The 16,937-nt window shown below is 45.1% G+C and overlaps 1 protein-coding gene across 3 annotated transcripts in view; it reads left to right on the top strand.

Moving 5' to 3' along the window:
• Positions 1 to 3,207: 3,207 nt before the first annotated feature.
• st6gal2a (ST6 beta-galactosamide alpha-2,6-sialyltranferase 2a) overlaps positions 3,208 to 16,937 on the top strand; it is a 39,280-nt gene continuing 25,550 nt past the window's right edge. The window contains exons 1-2 of one of the 3 annotated variants that reach the window (XM_035651655.2): positions 3,208 to 3,439; positions 3,890 to 4,059. The gene's annotated coding sequence lies outside the window, so the exon portion shown is untranslated. Of the gene's footprint in view, positions 3,440 to 3,531; positions 3,713 to 3,889; positions 4,060 to 16,937 lie in introns of those variants that run through there. The other 2 variants (XM_047337180.1, XM_047337179.1) reach the window with 2 other exon arrangements.

The following is a 16,937-nucleotide window of genomic DNA, read 5'->3' as shown; positions in this document are numbered from 1 at the left end:
TTGTTGCTGACCATCTGCTTCCCTTTATTGTTTTGAATGTGTTTATTTTTTAATCATCTATTATTTTCAAACATCATTCTAACAATGATATTTTTAATGTGGTATTTTTTTTTTTATCAATGTATTTGCTTGCTGTAGGTTTTGTAGTATTATCTTTATTGAAAAGCAATATAAAGTGATTCTTCACTTTACATAAATTGAATGATTAATTAATTAATTTAAGGCCACAATCAAATATCTCTCAAATGGCTACTTGATGATAATTGATGATGACAGCATGATAATGCACAATGTCATCTCAAACTGTTTTTTATGAACACGGCACAGTTCAGTGAACTTCAGTGGTCTCCACTGTCACCAGATCTGGATCTAATAGAAAACCTTAGGCGGTTGGTAGAACTGGATCCAAATGCAGCTGACAAAAAAAATAAATAAAAAAACCTGAAGAAAAATGAGGCATGTTTCCATGTCAACCTGTAATAACTTGCGTAAACACTCTGGTCTGTTGGCCCAAAACATTACAGCAAAGCTTTTAACAAGACCAAAGTGACAGTATTACCCAAATCCGTGCCTCTCATATTTGGGCCCCTGACAGAATTCAAAGTTAAATCTTCATATTTGTCTATAAAGAACCGCCTAGTCAAGAAACCTCAAAGTTTTATGTCCCCATATGACCCTGCAAGACACCCGAGATCCTCTGTGACTGTTTCATTTCCTCTTCTGACATTCTGATGCACTAATGATTTCAGAACAATTTCTTAAAGGCGTCGTTTTATTTCTATTCATTTTTATCCGTGAATCCGAGAGGTTGCAAGATGATTAATGTGATGGCAAATTTTTTATTTGGAATTATGTTACCCCTTATTTCCCTCTTTCCTTAAAATGAAACAATCTGAGAACTTCACTCTTTGATGCACAAACCTACACAGCCCTGTTTGAGAGTAAACACTCCTTAATTGGGCTCAAGCCAAAAAGTTTTGGAATCAATGATTTCAGGTACTCAATGAATAACAAACTTGACCTGACCTCCTTTTTTAAAGCAAAAGTACCACATTCTGGGGAAACATATTCGCTTTTTAGCTGAGATTTAGAGGAATGCATCGAAAAACACTCCTATCTGTTAGGTAAGTGTACGGCTACAGCCAGCAGCCTATCGAGAGCCGAGGTAAGGAAACATCTCATTACTCTTGTGCAAGACGACAACACAACAAAATGAAGATGATAATTCCTGGGTGAAAAACAATACTATGAAGGGGCCATGTTCATCACTTGAGTCTTGAGCATGCATCATATGTATTGTACTGCACTGCCTGCCAGAGCAGGTCACAGATAATGTTGCAGGCCCTTCCTGGTGCAGCTGGTGTACCATGCTGTGATGCAGTTTGTCAGGATACACAGATTTGCCGATTGGTGGACTCTCCACAGAAAACAGGAAGCTTGTGCAGCAGTTTGGCTCCCCTCAGCTTCCTTAGAAATCTGTTACAAACAGAGCAGATCTGTCTGGGGTCAGTTCCTATTGTCATTCACAATCTCTTCACTCCTATGGAGATCGTTCAGTTTCACGCCTCGTCCCCGTGAGCTGACTCGTTGTTGTTAGATATCGGGCCCGTGCTTGTTGTGTCGTCTGGGAACTTGATGATGGTGTTTCTTATGTGGAAAGGTAGACAGTCATGGGCGAAGAGGGCTTATTTTATTCCACCTGGAGTTGCTGGTTAGGCAACACACCAATTTTCTTTAAAGTGGTGACATTTTCTGTGCAAAACATCACTTGAGACAGCAGAGAAAAGGTGCACAGTTGTGAGTGTGTAAAGGATTTCTCCTACGCAGGTCCAGACGGTGCTCTCAAAGTAGTGCTGTATACTGCAGCCAAAGGCCAAACTCTATCTGCTTTGCAAGTTGACACAACTGTGCTAATGAGTGGCTTGTAAAGTGGCAGCATCGACGAAGAAAGGTGATCAGACTGTCCTGTAGATGAGGGGAAGGTCAAAAACCCCCCTTTGTCTAAGAAACATGGTCTGATGTGTTTTCACCCCGGGCGTGGCATTTAACAGTCTGATAAGTCTGGGGAGAACCGACCTGAGGTTTTACTGACTGCAATCTGCTGCTACGACGAACTCCTCCGGGCTGGGAGATTTTACACTGACAACAGGAACTCTCACTCCCCCTGTTTACCCCTACTACTACTACTGACACGCCTCTGTGTCACTGCAGACAGGAACTGCTTTGCAGAATGGCACAAGTGACTTCTTGGGTTGAAAAATCAAAGGACTTATTTGTTGAAAATGTACATAACTTTTGATTTGCATTAGTAAGAATGTTTTGGATTGTTTTATCTTATAGCCAAGGCTTCAAAGAACAGCTTTCAAGAGGGAAAAATCCTCATCATTGTTGTGTGGTGTTTCATTATAATTAATGTCTGTCAGATTCAATTTCCATTTAGTTTTTTCTTTAGTCTTAATTGTCAGCTTTTCTTTTAGGCCAGTGCCATCATGCTATTTGAAACAAGAAGTAACCAAACTCGTCCGCTGCACGTCCACCTACACCTGCAACCTGCAGCCAGTAGAATGATACTTGCAGTCAATCACACTGTATCCATGCCTCAATGCGTATGGTGCATTATCGTCTATTTTACTCTATATGTGATGATAATTTACAAAATGCACATCATGCTGCATTGAAGACGACTTGGAACTGGAGGTTGAGACTGTAAACTCCTCAGGAAAAAATATTTACTGACATTATAAATCAAGTGACAAGTAGTAATTTTCAGACTTCATTTTGCAACCAGTGGAGTCGCCCTCTGCTGGTCATTCCTGAGAATACAGGTCTCAGGCACTTCCGCACTGGCTTCATTTTCCAGACCCAAAGACTACGTCCATTTCTTATACACATTTACCAAACAGATATGGAAGTGGTATTCAACCTTCTCATTTAACTTTTTGGAAAGGAAACAAATACAAATGTAATTTCCACAATCTGACCTCATGGGAAATAATCAAATATTACAATGAAGCCTATATGCCTCTCCCTCATATCCACATATCCACTCATGTCAGGAAGGAATCAAACTCATTTATCCATGTACCTTTCCTCCCTTTCTTCCTTCTTGCCTTTCCTCGACCCTTCCTCACCAGGCCCAAACGAGCCACCTTGGTGCCTCACTGGGGGGGGGGAGAAAATCAGCCCCTCGCTGACTCCGCCCCTCACTCTCATATGTGGATGTGGGAAAAAGGGCCAGCAACAATGTGACAGGCAACACAAGCCCCGCCGCTACGACCAGTGGATATCTGCCCGGCACACGGAGCGCGGAGGCGGCGAGCCCCCGGACGGAGCCGCACGCTCGGCGCGCAACAAGGCCAACGGGACCGAAATGGACCGGCGGGCAGCAGCAGCAGCGGCACCAGCATCCCCATCCACCGAGGACCGACACGGGTTCTAGGTAAGGCATTGTTCGCGCCCCCTCCGCAGCGTCTCCCCCGCAGATCGGCATGTCCTGCCCCGGAGGAGCGCTTTGTGCGCAGCGCGCGAGGGGAGCACGCGCACGGTCGACGTGTGCGCGTGTATCGGACCAAGGCTGCAGAGGGAGGATGGAGCAGCGGAAAAAAAACAAAACAATATCCTTTGTGTGTCGTTACTTTGCCGGATCGACGCGATCCATCAAGCGGAGCTCGTTCCGCTGCAGCTCCACGGGGAGGACGCGCTGCTCTTCGAGGTTTGCGCGCCCCCCCCCCCCCCCCCCCCCCCAAAATGATTTAATCAACGATAAAGGAGCATTATCGACACATGGAGCAGGAGCTCACGGTGTAACGACGCTCTGCTGTGGGTTGCCATTGAGTAGGTTGGTTTTGTGTGTGTGTGTGTGTGTGTGTGCGTGCGTGGATGAAACCAGGTTCCTCCACAGTGAGGAGTTCATCCACAGCACAGGCCTGCACGCTGCTCTACAACTTGAGGAGAAGATGCTTCATTGTTCCCTCGACCCTCTTGTTATTGTCGAACAGCCTCGTGCACATGGTGTGGCTTGAAAACAGGACCCCCCCCCCAGGCTCATTTACAATCCAGGTAAATAATATGATTGGTCCCTTTTTACCCACTGATGATCAGACACCATGTACTTTCCCGTAGCCCGATGTTACTTTGGTATCTGATAAAAGGGGGTCAGGGTCATCATCATCTGCTCCTGTGCACGGGAAGTGAATCCCAGCAGCAGTGTTGTGATGTTGACAGACTGCTTATTTGAGATGTGTTTATTTTACGCCACTACACTTTTCAAAAGCCGGGGGCAGGCCTTTTTTTTCTTCATTTTAATTAGGAAAAGAGCGAGATACTATGTCGGGCTTCGGCACCTTTTCTGTTGAAATTAAACACGGAGGTGTTACGCTCCCACTCACCTTGACATCACGCCATCGAGGAGAGGAGAAGACGCACAAAGTGTCAGGGGCAATTAGCTGTTTTCTTTAGTTTTCTTTGTGGGGCTGGGGGGGGGGGGGGGAGCGGGCGGGGTCTCGGGAGTGTGATGTCTTCTGAAGTGCTGGCAAGTTGTCTCATATCAGCATAAGGAGAGTGGAGGTCTGTCACTCTGGGCTGTGGGGGGATTTATCCGGCAGACGCTGAGAGGACTGAAAAGGCATCCCAGTAAGAAAACGCGCCGCTGTTCACACCTCTCTGTGGTCCACTTCAATCAGAGGCAGGCTCTGTTCTTCTCTATTGTCTTTCCCGGTGCAGCATAAACAGCACGGGGAGGAACATGGAAAAGCTTCCCTCAAGGCTTAACTTGACATTGCACCGGAAAAAGTGTCTTTTTGTTTGTGTGTGTGTGTGTGTGTGTGTGTGTGTGTGCGGCTGCTGAATAATTATGTCCCCCCTGGTTGTCAAAGCCTTTTGGAGGTTGTCATGGGGACTAAAGTTGAATTTAGTGGACTGTTGTTGTTGTTTTTTTAACCACTTGGGTTTAGATGAAAAGTGAATTATTTATCTTTCTCAGGACATTTTCTTTCACAGTAAGTGTTGACTACCCATTTTAACAATGTATTATGAATGTGCGAATGGATACTTAATGAATGAACATTACTCACCACTACCTTCTTCATTATTGCTTTTGCACATGATGACAATCAAATTTCCGCTGCACACTGGCTGGTACCTCAGTGTCTCTGCAGCTGGATATTTATTGACTCATATGGTGCACCCTCAGACAGAGTGCAGGTGTGCACAGGACTGGCACTCTTTGGACACACTAACAATATCTCACTTCTTTATTATGCAACCATGGTGAGACACCGTGCAGCAGACATGGTGCCATTTTATGAAGGTAAATATGTTGCAAAATGCAAGCGCTTGTAGACTTGTAGATTTGTGAACCTGTAGGAAAAACAATGTGAGAACTTGTAGAAAAAATTTGGCTTGGGTATCATATCTACCGCGGCGCATATGGTTTTAAGAGTAAGCACTCATTCACAGCCACCTAGGAACAAATGCATTTCAGAAAATATAATTCTTGTGAGATCGCATGGAGCTGGACTCTCCCCACAGCAGTAGTCCTCAAACTGAAAGTCTCCGCTTATCGTTACCTGGATGATGACATCTAGTATCAATATGTGACCGGCACGTTAAGTGGGCGTGGCTCACGGTGATAAGCGGAGACTTTCAGTTTTAGGACTTCTGCTGTGGGGAAACACGTCGGCCAGTGGGTTGAAAGGCGCCGTTGCAGCGGGCGATTTTCTTTTTTTAAGCAGCACAGAATAGCAGGGAGAAAATGCTGCCGTTGTAAAGACACTAACTGATGAAATGTGTGATTGCCGTCAGTGATGACCCTGGTACAGGGTGAAACTCAGAGATTGACTGTCCTCGCCAGCACCGGAGCCGAGAGGAAGTACGAGAGAGGAAGCGATTTATGTGGAAGAGGACGTCACGGAGAGACGGTTAGCTGTACTTCAACATTAATCCCAGTAATTAATGATTAATCTTATGTAGTCATTGATATCCTGTCTTCACATTAGTACAACTGATACTGAACAGGAATTATGAGAATGTGCAGTTATTCTCCGCACTATCGCAAATCATTGTGTTGGTGTGTTTGTATTTAGGAGATGAGTCTCTAATGTCTGTTCTATGCTGCTCTGGGGTCCATTAGGAACATCATTTAGTTCTGTGTGTGCGTGCGTGCGTGCGCGCGCAGCATTGGGGAAAAATCGGAAATTGATTCCAGGACAAAGAAAGAAGGGGAACGCTTTTCTATATAACTATAAAGGCGTACAGACTGCTCTGTGTTTCCGAAACACAGAACAGCCCCTACTAAAGAAAAGCTGCAACACTGATTTGAAAATGAAGTTTTAAACCTGAAGGCAAAGCAATGAGCTGAATTCACTACAAAGCTGATTAAATCTGAGGGGAGCTGCACATTCAGGGGATGATTATCTGTACTCTAGGTTCATCACCATTATCTTAATTCAGTGCCCGGCGCCTCGCATCTGCTGATTAACTGGCAAGGCTAAAGTTGTGGGTTGGTACTTCAGCTTCCTTTCCGCTAATCCCTAACATTCTGGTGATTTTACTGTCGGCCGGAGATGGAGGTAGAGTTTCCTTGGTATCTGTTCCAGACTGTGCGTGCTGAGATGCAGTACGGCAGATTGGAGGGACCGCATGGGCAGGGCACTCTGGGAAAGGTAGAGGTGTAATTTCAGATGCACACGGACTGACCAGACCAGCAGTTATCTGAGCTCAGCCTCCAAAAGCAGCAGCGGCGTCGGGAGTCGAGACCAGCTGTGCCTCTCACTCGAGTGCGAGTGTGTGCGAGCGTTCGGCGGACGGGGCTCTCCATGAGAAACACATGGACGTCCATGGTAATTAGCCGTCTTCACACGATTGTAAACTTTCCTTAGAGGCGACACCGCTTAGGAGCTGTGTGTCTGTTGACGTGTCGGCTCCTTGTGCTGCGTCTTCTTAAAAAAGGGACACGGGGACGTTTGAGCGGCGGACTGTGGCGTAGCTTCCCTAGTTGTTCTATTGGCCCCTGATGGTTGGCTAATCTCAGTCCGTGTTTAGAAGTGAGTGTCCAGAGTTCAGAGTGATCACGGAGGGGTTAATCTGCCTCAGGAGTCCTGTCGAGCTGTAGATTAGTGAGCTTCTTCTCTGGGTTGTCAAACATCATCTTTCTTTTCCACAAATACAACAGCCGGTGTGTGAAATATGAATATGAATATGAATGAATCCAGGACTACTTGTTCTACGATAGCTCTCAGATTTCTTGAGAGCATCGTCCAACAACCTTCAGTCCCCAGCACCGTGTCTACACCCGACAAGTTGGAAGTCGATCGGATGAGCGTTACAGAATGAAAGCGGGAGGAGGGGGGGGGGGGGGGGGGGATAAACTCATAAACCTTCCCTGGGCTGCATTGTGTCCGGTCAGTTGGTCTTGCTTCTTCCTGCTGTCTGTTCGCTTCTTTGCTCTGATAGGGTCGTCACAGTTGAGGGCCCCCTCTTTCTCAAAACCCTGGCAGATCAGTGTAGTTCCCCCTTTTTTATTCACTTCAAGTAACACGTCGAAAAGCAATGTTTAAAAACGTCCCCGAGAACGGTTCAGTCAACACAGCACTTTATGGGTTCCTCAGAAATGCACGCGCCAAGGTTGAAGTCGGTCCGATGGGCGGTGTGACGACACCGGGCATTAGAATGCAGCCCCTCGCGTGTCTCAAGTGATCAGTTGTCCCCTGACCTCCCTTTCCTGCTTCGTATGCGAATGCTTTGCCGTTGCTGTTTTTGCGAAGACCAAATGTGTGGTTGTTGCAACCCAGTGCAACCATGACAGATGGGTCCAATAGCAGTCTGTCAGTATGTGCGGCCCCACGGTGCATTTGCATTCTCTCTGCTTAAAGAATGATGGGACCCTCCGATTGTGGTCCGGGGTGATCGGATCTCAAATTCTCCCTCGATGCACCTGTACACTAGCTGTCCACTCGTGATGCGGTCACCTTAATTCTCACTCACTGTTCAGCAAGAATTTCCAACTCGGGTGAATCTATTCCTAGTTCGGAAACAAATGGGAGTGACAGGGAGCGGTCGTACAGTCTGATGGCACAGACATTGTTACGGGCCTCTGGCAGAAGGGGAATGAGCTTTAAGTGGACTTTCTCTACCTTCTCACATCAGCCGCCCGCCCACTGTGGGCGTCGGCAGTCCCAGCTGTATTTATGGGCCATAATGTGAGGTGCAGAGCCTAATTTCCTTCACAGGACCTTGCTGTTGGCAGGCCGTATTTGAGAGTGCCCTGTGCACCGTGAAAGCCTGTCATCAAGAACTGCTGTCCTGTGTGATTTATCAGAATGTAACGTGCTTAGAAGGTCAGAGTGATTCAACTCACCCGGGCCCTGTGTTTTCACCACATGTCCTGTCTTCGTCAAGTGAAAGTTACCTTTTTTGAACCGAGCATTAGTTTCATGTCCCTTTTTTTTGTGCGCGTAAAGGGCGCTAGGCGATTGTGTTGTTTTAAACTTAAGTCTGCCTCCTGTTAAAGCGCCGAAGGGCCGGTGGATGACTGATGTCTGATATCTAATGACTCTCCCTTGTCCGTTACTCACTCGGAATGAGTCAGAGGCTTGTTTTCTCTCAAGTGCGGTGTCGGTGCTGCTGGTTTCAAATGAAACATGTCCTCAGCTCCGGTAATTACAAGGCGCATGAGCGCTTCACATGGTGCTCTAATAGAAAGCGAGCGGCTAATTGCTAGTGCAGTGACCTTGCCCATTTTCTCTGTGTGTGTGTGTGTGTGTGTGTGTGTGTGTGTGTGTGTGTGTGTGTGTGTGTGTGTGTGTGTGTGTGTGTGTGTGTGTGTGTGTGTGTGTGTGTGTGTGTGTGTGTGTGTGTGTGTGTGTGTGTGTGTGTGTGTGTGTGTCCAGGTGTCCAGGTGTCCAGGTGTCAGTTCAGGTTTATGGTCTGGATGTTTGCACTCCTCTCTGCAGAATGAAAGTGCGAAGGAAGTAGACCCTGTTGTGGGGTCAGGTGTGAATTTTCCAGGGCAGATGGACTGTGACAGGTGTGTACAGTCTGCGAGACTTCTACCTCCCCGCTTCTCTTGGCCATTATTGGACGCGGGCGCTTCTTTAGAGAGGGAGCAATGTGCCTGAGCGCGTCTTTGCACAAAAGAAAAGAAAAAAAGAAAATAGACATTTTTGTTCTGCAGATACAATCGGTGCTGTGGAGGAGGATGGCAGGGGGCAGGACGGGCCTAATCTGCCTCAGCGGGATCAGTCTTTAATGGAGTAAGGACTTTCTGGTCTGAACCTGGTTTTACAGCAGCATGAAACCATCCCTCATGAGTCGACCACCGAGAGAGAGGGCGAGAGGAGCGGGATCAGAGATGCCCTGCTTGTTTTTCTTTGGTCCTTTCACAAAATGAAGAATGTGGTTTGATGTTAGTTTTTTTTTTTGTCCGTGCATGTGCGATAAGGAGAGAGACCAATAGATTTTGCTGAGTTGGCATCGTTGGATGATTGTGTCGAGACTGCCATGTGGCTTATCAATCGTTAGATACACACAGCCATGGAAAATACATGCAAAAAAAATTGTACATAAACTTATTTTGAATCTACCTTATTCATTTTTTTCCTGGGTTAAATGAATGTCGGGGAAAGGGGACACTTGTAATTTGTTGTGCTGCTCACAAAACGCAATGTCTGCAGATTTTGCTCCTGGGCATTTTGCAGAACTTTTCCTGGCAGCCCCCCAATAAAATTTCCAGTTACCCCATATGTGATATGTGTAACCCGTATGAATTCAGCAGTAAAGTTTCACAGCCAGCGAGTGGACATGTTGATGACTGTAAACGAACTGCTCTCCGTCTACCTGCCACCTATCTGCTCTACCCAGACGCAACAGAATGTTATATTATTTTCCTTTTACTCTTAGATATCGGGCGAAAATATAAAGATATCTCAGATGGGCTAATCCTAACTACGCCTCTGGTCACACATTTAGGACACGCCCGTAGCTCCCAGTTGGCTCATCCCTCATCGAACACTATTTGACTTAAATAATAAAGTGGCTGAAATCCCCGCTTTTCATTTCCCCGTCAGCTGTTTCAACGCTCTCGTGCCGTTTTGTGGAAAATTGGATCGTACTGACGCTGCAGCCGTGTGCCGCTATATGAATCTTTTTCACAGCCTAGTTTGAGGATTTGATTATTTTTTTATTTTTAGTAAACATTTTAGGCAATGTGTTGAAAGCAGAATCATCACACTGGTTGAGAGTAACACGCTCATGCAGACATGCTGCATTACATTCAAGTCCCTGCAAGTCAATGTCGTCAGGCAAAGGGAGGAATGCCTGGCTTTTTTCTTCTTTCTTTTTTTTTTTTTCCAAGTGGCTAGCCGTTTCTCCATTTAGCCTCCTTACTCGTGAGGAGAAAGAACTGAAATCTATCTCCCGTTTCATTCTATTCGTGGGTAAAGTGTGTGCTTTACTTTGAGGTTTCAACGCTGGCCTGTACTTTGCATTGCATGTATGTGCGTGCATGCAGTCATGCGATCGCATGCCCTTGTGTGTGTGTGTGTGTGTGTGTGTGTGTGTGTGTGTGTGTGTGTGTGTGTGTGTGTGTGTGTGTGTGTGTGTGTGTGTGTGTGTGTGTGTGTGTGTGTGTGTGTGTGTGTGTGTGTGTGTGTGTGTGTGTGTGTGTGTGTGTGTGTGTGTGTGTGTGTGTGTGTGTGTGTGAGATTGGCAGGCGGTCGGATGGCTGGAATGAGCTGCAGCGCCTGCAGTGTGTTCGCAGCTCCACATGCTCGGTGCCAGTGGTGAGGAGGCGGCTGATTTACTGCTGGTAGTAAGTCACATCGCCACACGGAGACTGGCGAGCAAACGGTAGTACAGTATCCACGCGCTCACTTTTTCTTGCTCACACGGACGCGAGGCGCAGCAGTGGATGCGATATGAATTCTGTTCTATTGTGTGGGCAAGGAATGACACACAGACACAAAAATAGTGAGCGGAGCGGCGTCTGCGCGTACATCTGCATGCACAGCTGAATGTAGGTCAGAGAATAAGACAGATGTGGGGGGAAGGAAAGAAGGTGAGCTGTGGAAGTGAGGGGAAATGGAAGCCTTTCATTATGTCATCATCATGTCGGAGCAGCGGCAGGATATACAGTCTCTCCTGCCTCCACACATGTTCTCCGGAGCTCCATCGGGTTCCCGGTCACCTCTCTTACCTTAAGGCCCTTTTCCAGGCTAAGTGCCTGAATCCTTATGATGCGTCTTTTTTTTTTCTTCTTCTTTTTAATCGATTTGCAAAAATCATGTTTTAGCTTTTTCTATATGGCATATATGGCATATTGCGACCTCTTAACACGAGGTCGCAATATGATCACGTAGAAGTGGAAGTAAGTAAAATGTACGATGTCACGGAAATTAGATATTACATAAAAGAAATGGCCTATATTTGAAATAAATATAGGCATAATCAATGCCTCTCACAGGCTGAGCATTTATTTGATGTGTGGCACGGCATGTGGCCTCATGCAGGCTATTGATAGACTCTAGCTTGGTGGACAGGGGCTATGTACAGTGATATCACATCAAACTATTATGATATAAATGCTATTGTCTCATCCTACAGCTTGTTTGAAAATGTATAAATATACCTTTAAAAAGTCGATACATGAGGACGCCCAGCGCACTCATCAGTCCTGTTTTCATGATGCGTCACGTCCGACCCAGAAACTATGCAACAAATTAGTTGCATTGACAGACGTCAAACACAGAACATTGGATGAACCGGTTCTAGTCGACTTATTTTTGCACGGCGAGACTCTGCTTTATATGGCTATTCTCAACAGCTGCACTTTGGAGTTTCAAGATGGGATGAGGTGCAGCGAGCCCTTTGGAAAGCTCGGACACTGGTGGGGGTTGGTATAATTACACCGGGGGAAGTCCCACATGGTAATAACCTTGTTGCCTCCCGAGGCTAAAGCAGGGCGGACCTGCACTAGGGGTTTCATTAAGTGAGGGGACAGAGACACAAATTAGTCTGCACATGTCTCTCCTGTTGGAGCTCTCACTTCAGTGCAGGACTCAAAGTCATCTTCCCGATGTTCCTGTAAATGACGCTTTGCTCTTTGTCTGCAGTGTCTCGTTTTCTGTTTTCTTGTCTGATCCATGACGGCTCAAGCTTCTGTCTCCAGATAGGAGATGTGAGGAAGTACAGCAGCATGTGTTGTACTGTGAATTATTACACCTTGCACTGGCTATATTAGGGGCCATGTTCATGTTATAGCAGTTACAAAAATGGATCAATACCTGTATAAACACCTCTGCATTAAGGGCAGTTTAGTAACTAGAATTCCATTTCTACCACTTGGAAGTGTACCTGATGCAACTTTTAGAAAGCGTTGGACAATTTTTTGACTTTCTCAAAGTCAAAATTTAGTATGAACAGGATGGTGTTGATGAGATCATTTCTATCCGTGTGAGTGCTGTCTAATACATGACAGTTACGATGGTGAAAAACATTTCTGCTCAAATCCTTCACAAGTTTAAGCTTTGTTGTCCTGTCCTGAGATAAATTCCAAATATCGTCAGTGAAATATACAGCCCTTCCCTCCCCCTCACATTTATTGTCCGGAATTTGTTCATTCATCAAATTCAACGTTTATCCAAATCAAGTTGACAAAGACCTCAATAAATGTATAATTATGGAAGTGAACATCAAACTAAACTTTCACTACAATGTTTTGAGGTATTACCAATTCACCCCCAATTCCAACAATAGATAATTTGGGGGGGGGGGCAAATTTTAATAGACACAACAATCATTTTGATTTCAAACATACTTAGGTCCTGAGTTACAGTAGCATTTGATTGTGTTAACCGCCAGAGTTCATAAATAACCCTGGGCCCTCCTAGTGAAAATACACCCACCCACCAACTATATCCTGTTTCTAATCGTGTGCCCTCATGTAATACCTTACTGGGAAATCTCCTCATACATGGAGCTCCCACACAGTATGTAGTCCATCATGTTGTCGGTGCAGATTTACTGTTAAGTCATATGGCGACAAAAGAGTAACATTTTACTTTTTAGTTCCTGACGTTTTCCACTTCGGCCCCCCTCTTCTGCCCATTACCCACGTGAACAATTATTGAAAAAATTTGACTCCGATTTAAACCCCATCATCCACCATTTTGTCACACAGTGAGCAGGTGGTATTGGCTGCAATCTTTGTTTGTGCTGTCCACTCGCGCTCCGACTCGAATGTTTATATACAGTCTACGGTATAATCGGACTTGAGAAGTGGCCATTTCCAATCAATGAGGTTCTGTTACTGTAGTTACTAGTTCCTCCGTTCTGCAGTCTTCTCTCGGAACCTCCACACCGGTGAGATGATGAGGAGGAGGTGCTCACAAGAGCTGGATGTTTGGCAAGTCAGAAGAACGTGGGCTTTTTAAGGCGGCCCGAGCTCATATTGGTTGTTTCAGTCTGCGGTCCAACTGAGTGGCTTTCACAGAGGCAGTCTGAGACACTTTAAAAAAAACTGTTAATCATGCAAAGTGACTCAAGTGGAGTTCTAGAATGAAAATAAGAGCTGGAAATGAGGATAATGGGTTCCCTTTAATCTCTATTAGCATAATCAGGCTCTGCCCACTTAATGTAATTGAGTTCTATTTTCTGCTTAAATAGAGGGAAGTATGAAAAACATGTGAGCTCACCTCTGCATTGAAGTTCTGCAGAATCAATGCCAATGCCAAAGACAGAATCTCTTGTTTCCCTCAGAAACCTCCGTTCGCCTGTTTGAGAATCTTTTTTCAAGATCCCCTCGACCCTGGTTCTTCAGCAGCGTGTGGTAGAGTGGACTAAAATGTTTTTTCCAGTGGGCTGCTTACAGGCTGCTCGAGCACTTACTTGGCACTGAAATTGTGGTTAGAGTTCAGTTGTAGTCACCTCTGAGTCCCAGCTGCAGGGCATGCTGGGACTCAAGGAATGTGGCATATAAAAATGAAATCCCTATAAAAAATACTCTTTAGTTTCCTCTTTGTGGTTCTATTGTTTTGTTTTTTTAGGTGTTTCGTGAGATCCAGTGTTATATTCATCAAGTTTTTTATTTTTTGTTTCAAGAAGGAAATATGAAAAATTGATCTGCACTTGTTATATTCTCACTGACAAAACCGGATCGGAGGGTGATTTCATCGCCTGAACTCTGACGAAGATTCAATCGGTTAAACACTGAATCCATCAAGAAATCCAGAACGGACGGTTGCTACATGAATCATTTATACCTTTTAATTATTCCCCATTACCAGTGATAAATCTATGAACAACAACACGTACATATAAGACCAAGAACCAAACGGGATAACCGACTCGTTGTGCGTTTTGTGCCCTCGGGTTCAGAAGTGATGCTTACACTTTGTTGCATCATACTGTGAAGTATGTTTTTTAAACATTTTTTCCACCCACTATATATTGGCGGTTGCACAATATTGTAAGAAATTACAGTGGTCATAAATCTATGAAGTGTATCTGGTACAAATAGGACCCCAACCTATGCTGTGCATCTGAAGAGTTCTCAAACACCGTCCAAGAAAATCTTGTCTGAATCACTCGTCGCCCTTTTTCATTGCTTTTCTATTTCGTTCCGATTTTTTACTAACTTTTTTTTTCTCCCGTACACATTTTCTTTTTCCTTTACATTGGATCAGTGATTGTCAAAATAGCATTTTGTTCCTGTTCTCCGGCACTTCTATCAACCATCTCCCAAAGACACGTACAAGGTGTGCAAGAGTGGAATTAGCCGGTAACCAGTCTTCCTCGCATAACGTCAGCATTCCATTTTCTTGGATTGATCGGAATGATTTAGGCTAAAACCTTGTACTCGTGCCATCGAACTCCAACAATCTAACATCTGGCATAGAGACAGAATCTTGATTTGTACAGAATGTCAGTAGCCAGTGCCCAGAAATCAAAGTGATTGTAGGTGGGAACAGAGAAAACCAGCGGCCTGGAATATAAAACACACGGACACATGCAGAAGCCATTTCCTACATGTAAACGGGTATTTATGAAATAAACGTGTAGTGACAATGTTATTGAAACAACATTAGTTGCACGCATGGCTTCATAAATCTGGTGTTTGGATATTTCTTCTTGGGATATTTCTGTGCATAGTCTGTCCAAGACAATTACTGTCCGAAATGCTACGACAACTATTTCTGTACTTGCCTAATCACTAGAGATTAGTCATAGGAGTGAAATTACAGGCACCATCATGCATTGTGCCGCCTGGCACGACACTCCCCACCCCAAACCTCTTCATGGAGACCGTCACGTCCGAGGTGGATGAAAAAACACCGTTAGCTCGTCTGACGGCGAAAGGTAGACGTCTCATCAATATTGTGTATATAAAAAAGGATGAAACATGCACAGGGTGATTAAATCTAAATGGTGCATTATTATGATTTGATATTATTACTTTCACAGTGTCACACTCGTCTTTGCTATGAGCTCTGGGTAATGTAGCTGCTGCCACTCGGAAAGAGACCAATCATTACCAAGGTGATGAATTGATGTACTTGATCGACGGATACAATTTTAGAACAAAAAATGCAAAACATTCCTCAGCTGCAGCTTGTATTTATAATAGAAAACAACATTTTATGAATCTCCCCCCTTTATGATTGTTTATAGCTCTCTCTCTCTCTCATCATATATTCCCTTTGATTCCGGCTTTGCTCTTTAACAGGTCTGTGCTTTTTTTTTATTCTTTCTGGCTCCGTTTGTTCATCACCGTCTCCTGGCTCACTCCCACACAGTCATTTAGTCGTCCTTTGCTGTCTGGCAAGCGCGGCGTTTCAGTGTTTCCTTTTTCGTACCATTTCTTTGTGAGGCCCGCGCAAGAGTAGCGCTGTCCTCCACCCCCGCCTCTCCATCTGTGCCACACATTTATGTTGTTTCACTGCATTTGCTGCAGTGAAACAACATCCTGACAGCTGCACACACACACACACACACACACACACACACACACACACACACACACACACACACACACACACACTCTGTGGAGCAGTGGTGCATATAGATGGTATTTGGTTGTTGATAATGTTGCCATTGGGCACTTTGTGATTTCCTTTCTCCTTTTTTCCTTCTTTCTTGCGTGTCAGGCTTGCCGTTGTTATTTCCAGGTGTTAAATGGCATATTTTCCACAAAGCAACATTTGACCTCGGTGTGGTCGACATGTAGAAACTGCTACACGGGAGATTACTGTCTTGGACCCATCCAACCTCGCAGCCTCGAGGCCAGAACATGCCACGCGTTTTCAGAAAGTAATCGGATGCCGTGTGTTTGTGCAGATGTGCGCTCCTTTTCCCGCTGGCCCAGTTGCCCCCTGCTGTTTTCCTCCTGCTTCACCAGGGTCAGTGGATGAGCTTTGGCCTCCTGTGTGGCCCCGGGCGGAGGGGCCTGGATGTTTGAGTATGTGGCGAGGTGGGGAAGCAGGGGGCGTCTTGGATCTGACCTCTGCTGCACTCTGCAGCAACAGACACAGGAAGCTGTAATTAGGACTAGAAGAGGCTTCACACTCAGAGTGGGGTTTTTTTTTTGTCTCCTACCTAACTGCCTCGCCCTCAAGAGAAATAATTTCACTAGAACTCGTAATTAAATGTGGATGAGAGGATTGTATCCCTCCAATCTGAAGTGTTTTACTTTTAATGCTTCATTTACCCCCCTTGATTGCTGCGTATTGCGCTCTGTAAGCTGTTAGTGAAGCCTAAGTGTTGCACAGCAGATTATTATCAAAAGCCGCATCAAAACTATTTGGGCTGATAATGATTTTATGGTGTTTTTTAGAGTTTATCCTTAATCCTTGTGCTACAGCATAGGAATAAAGAAAGTGTCACGTTGAGGAGACAAATCCAGGTTTCTGATGTGGTGTCTTACTGTAGTGGTTGTTAATATTGTG

Source organism: Scophthalmus maximus, chromosome 14 (assembly GCF_022379125.1).
Source record: "Scophthalmus maximus strain ysfricsl-2021 chromosome 14, ASM2237912v1, whole genome shotgun sequence".
Taxonomy (NCBI): Eukaryota; Metazoa; Chordata; class Actinopteri; order Pleuronectiformes; family Scophthalmidae; genus Scophthalmus; species Scophthalmus maximus.
This window is presented reverse-complemented; position numbering and strand designations above follow the sequence as displayed.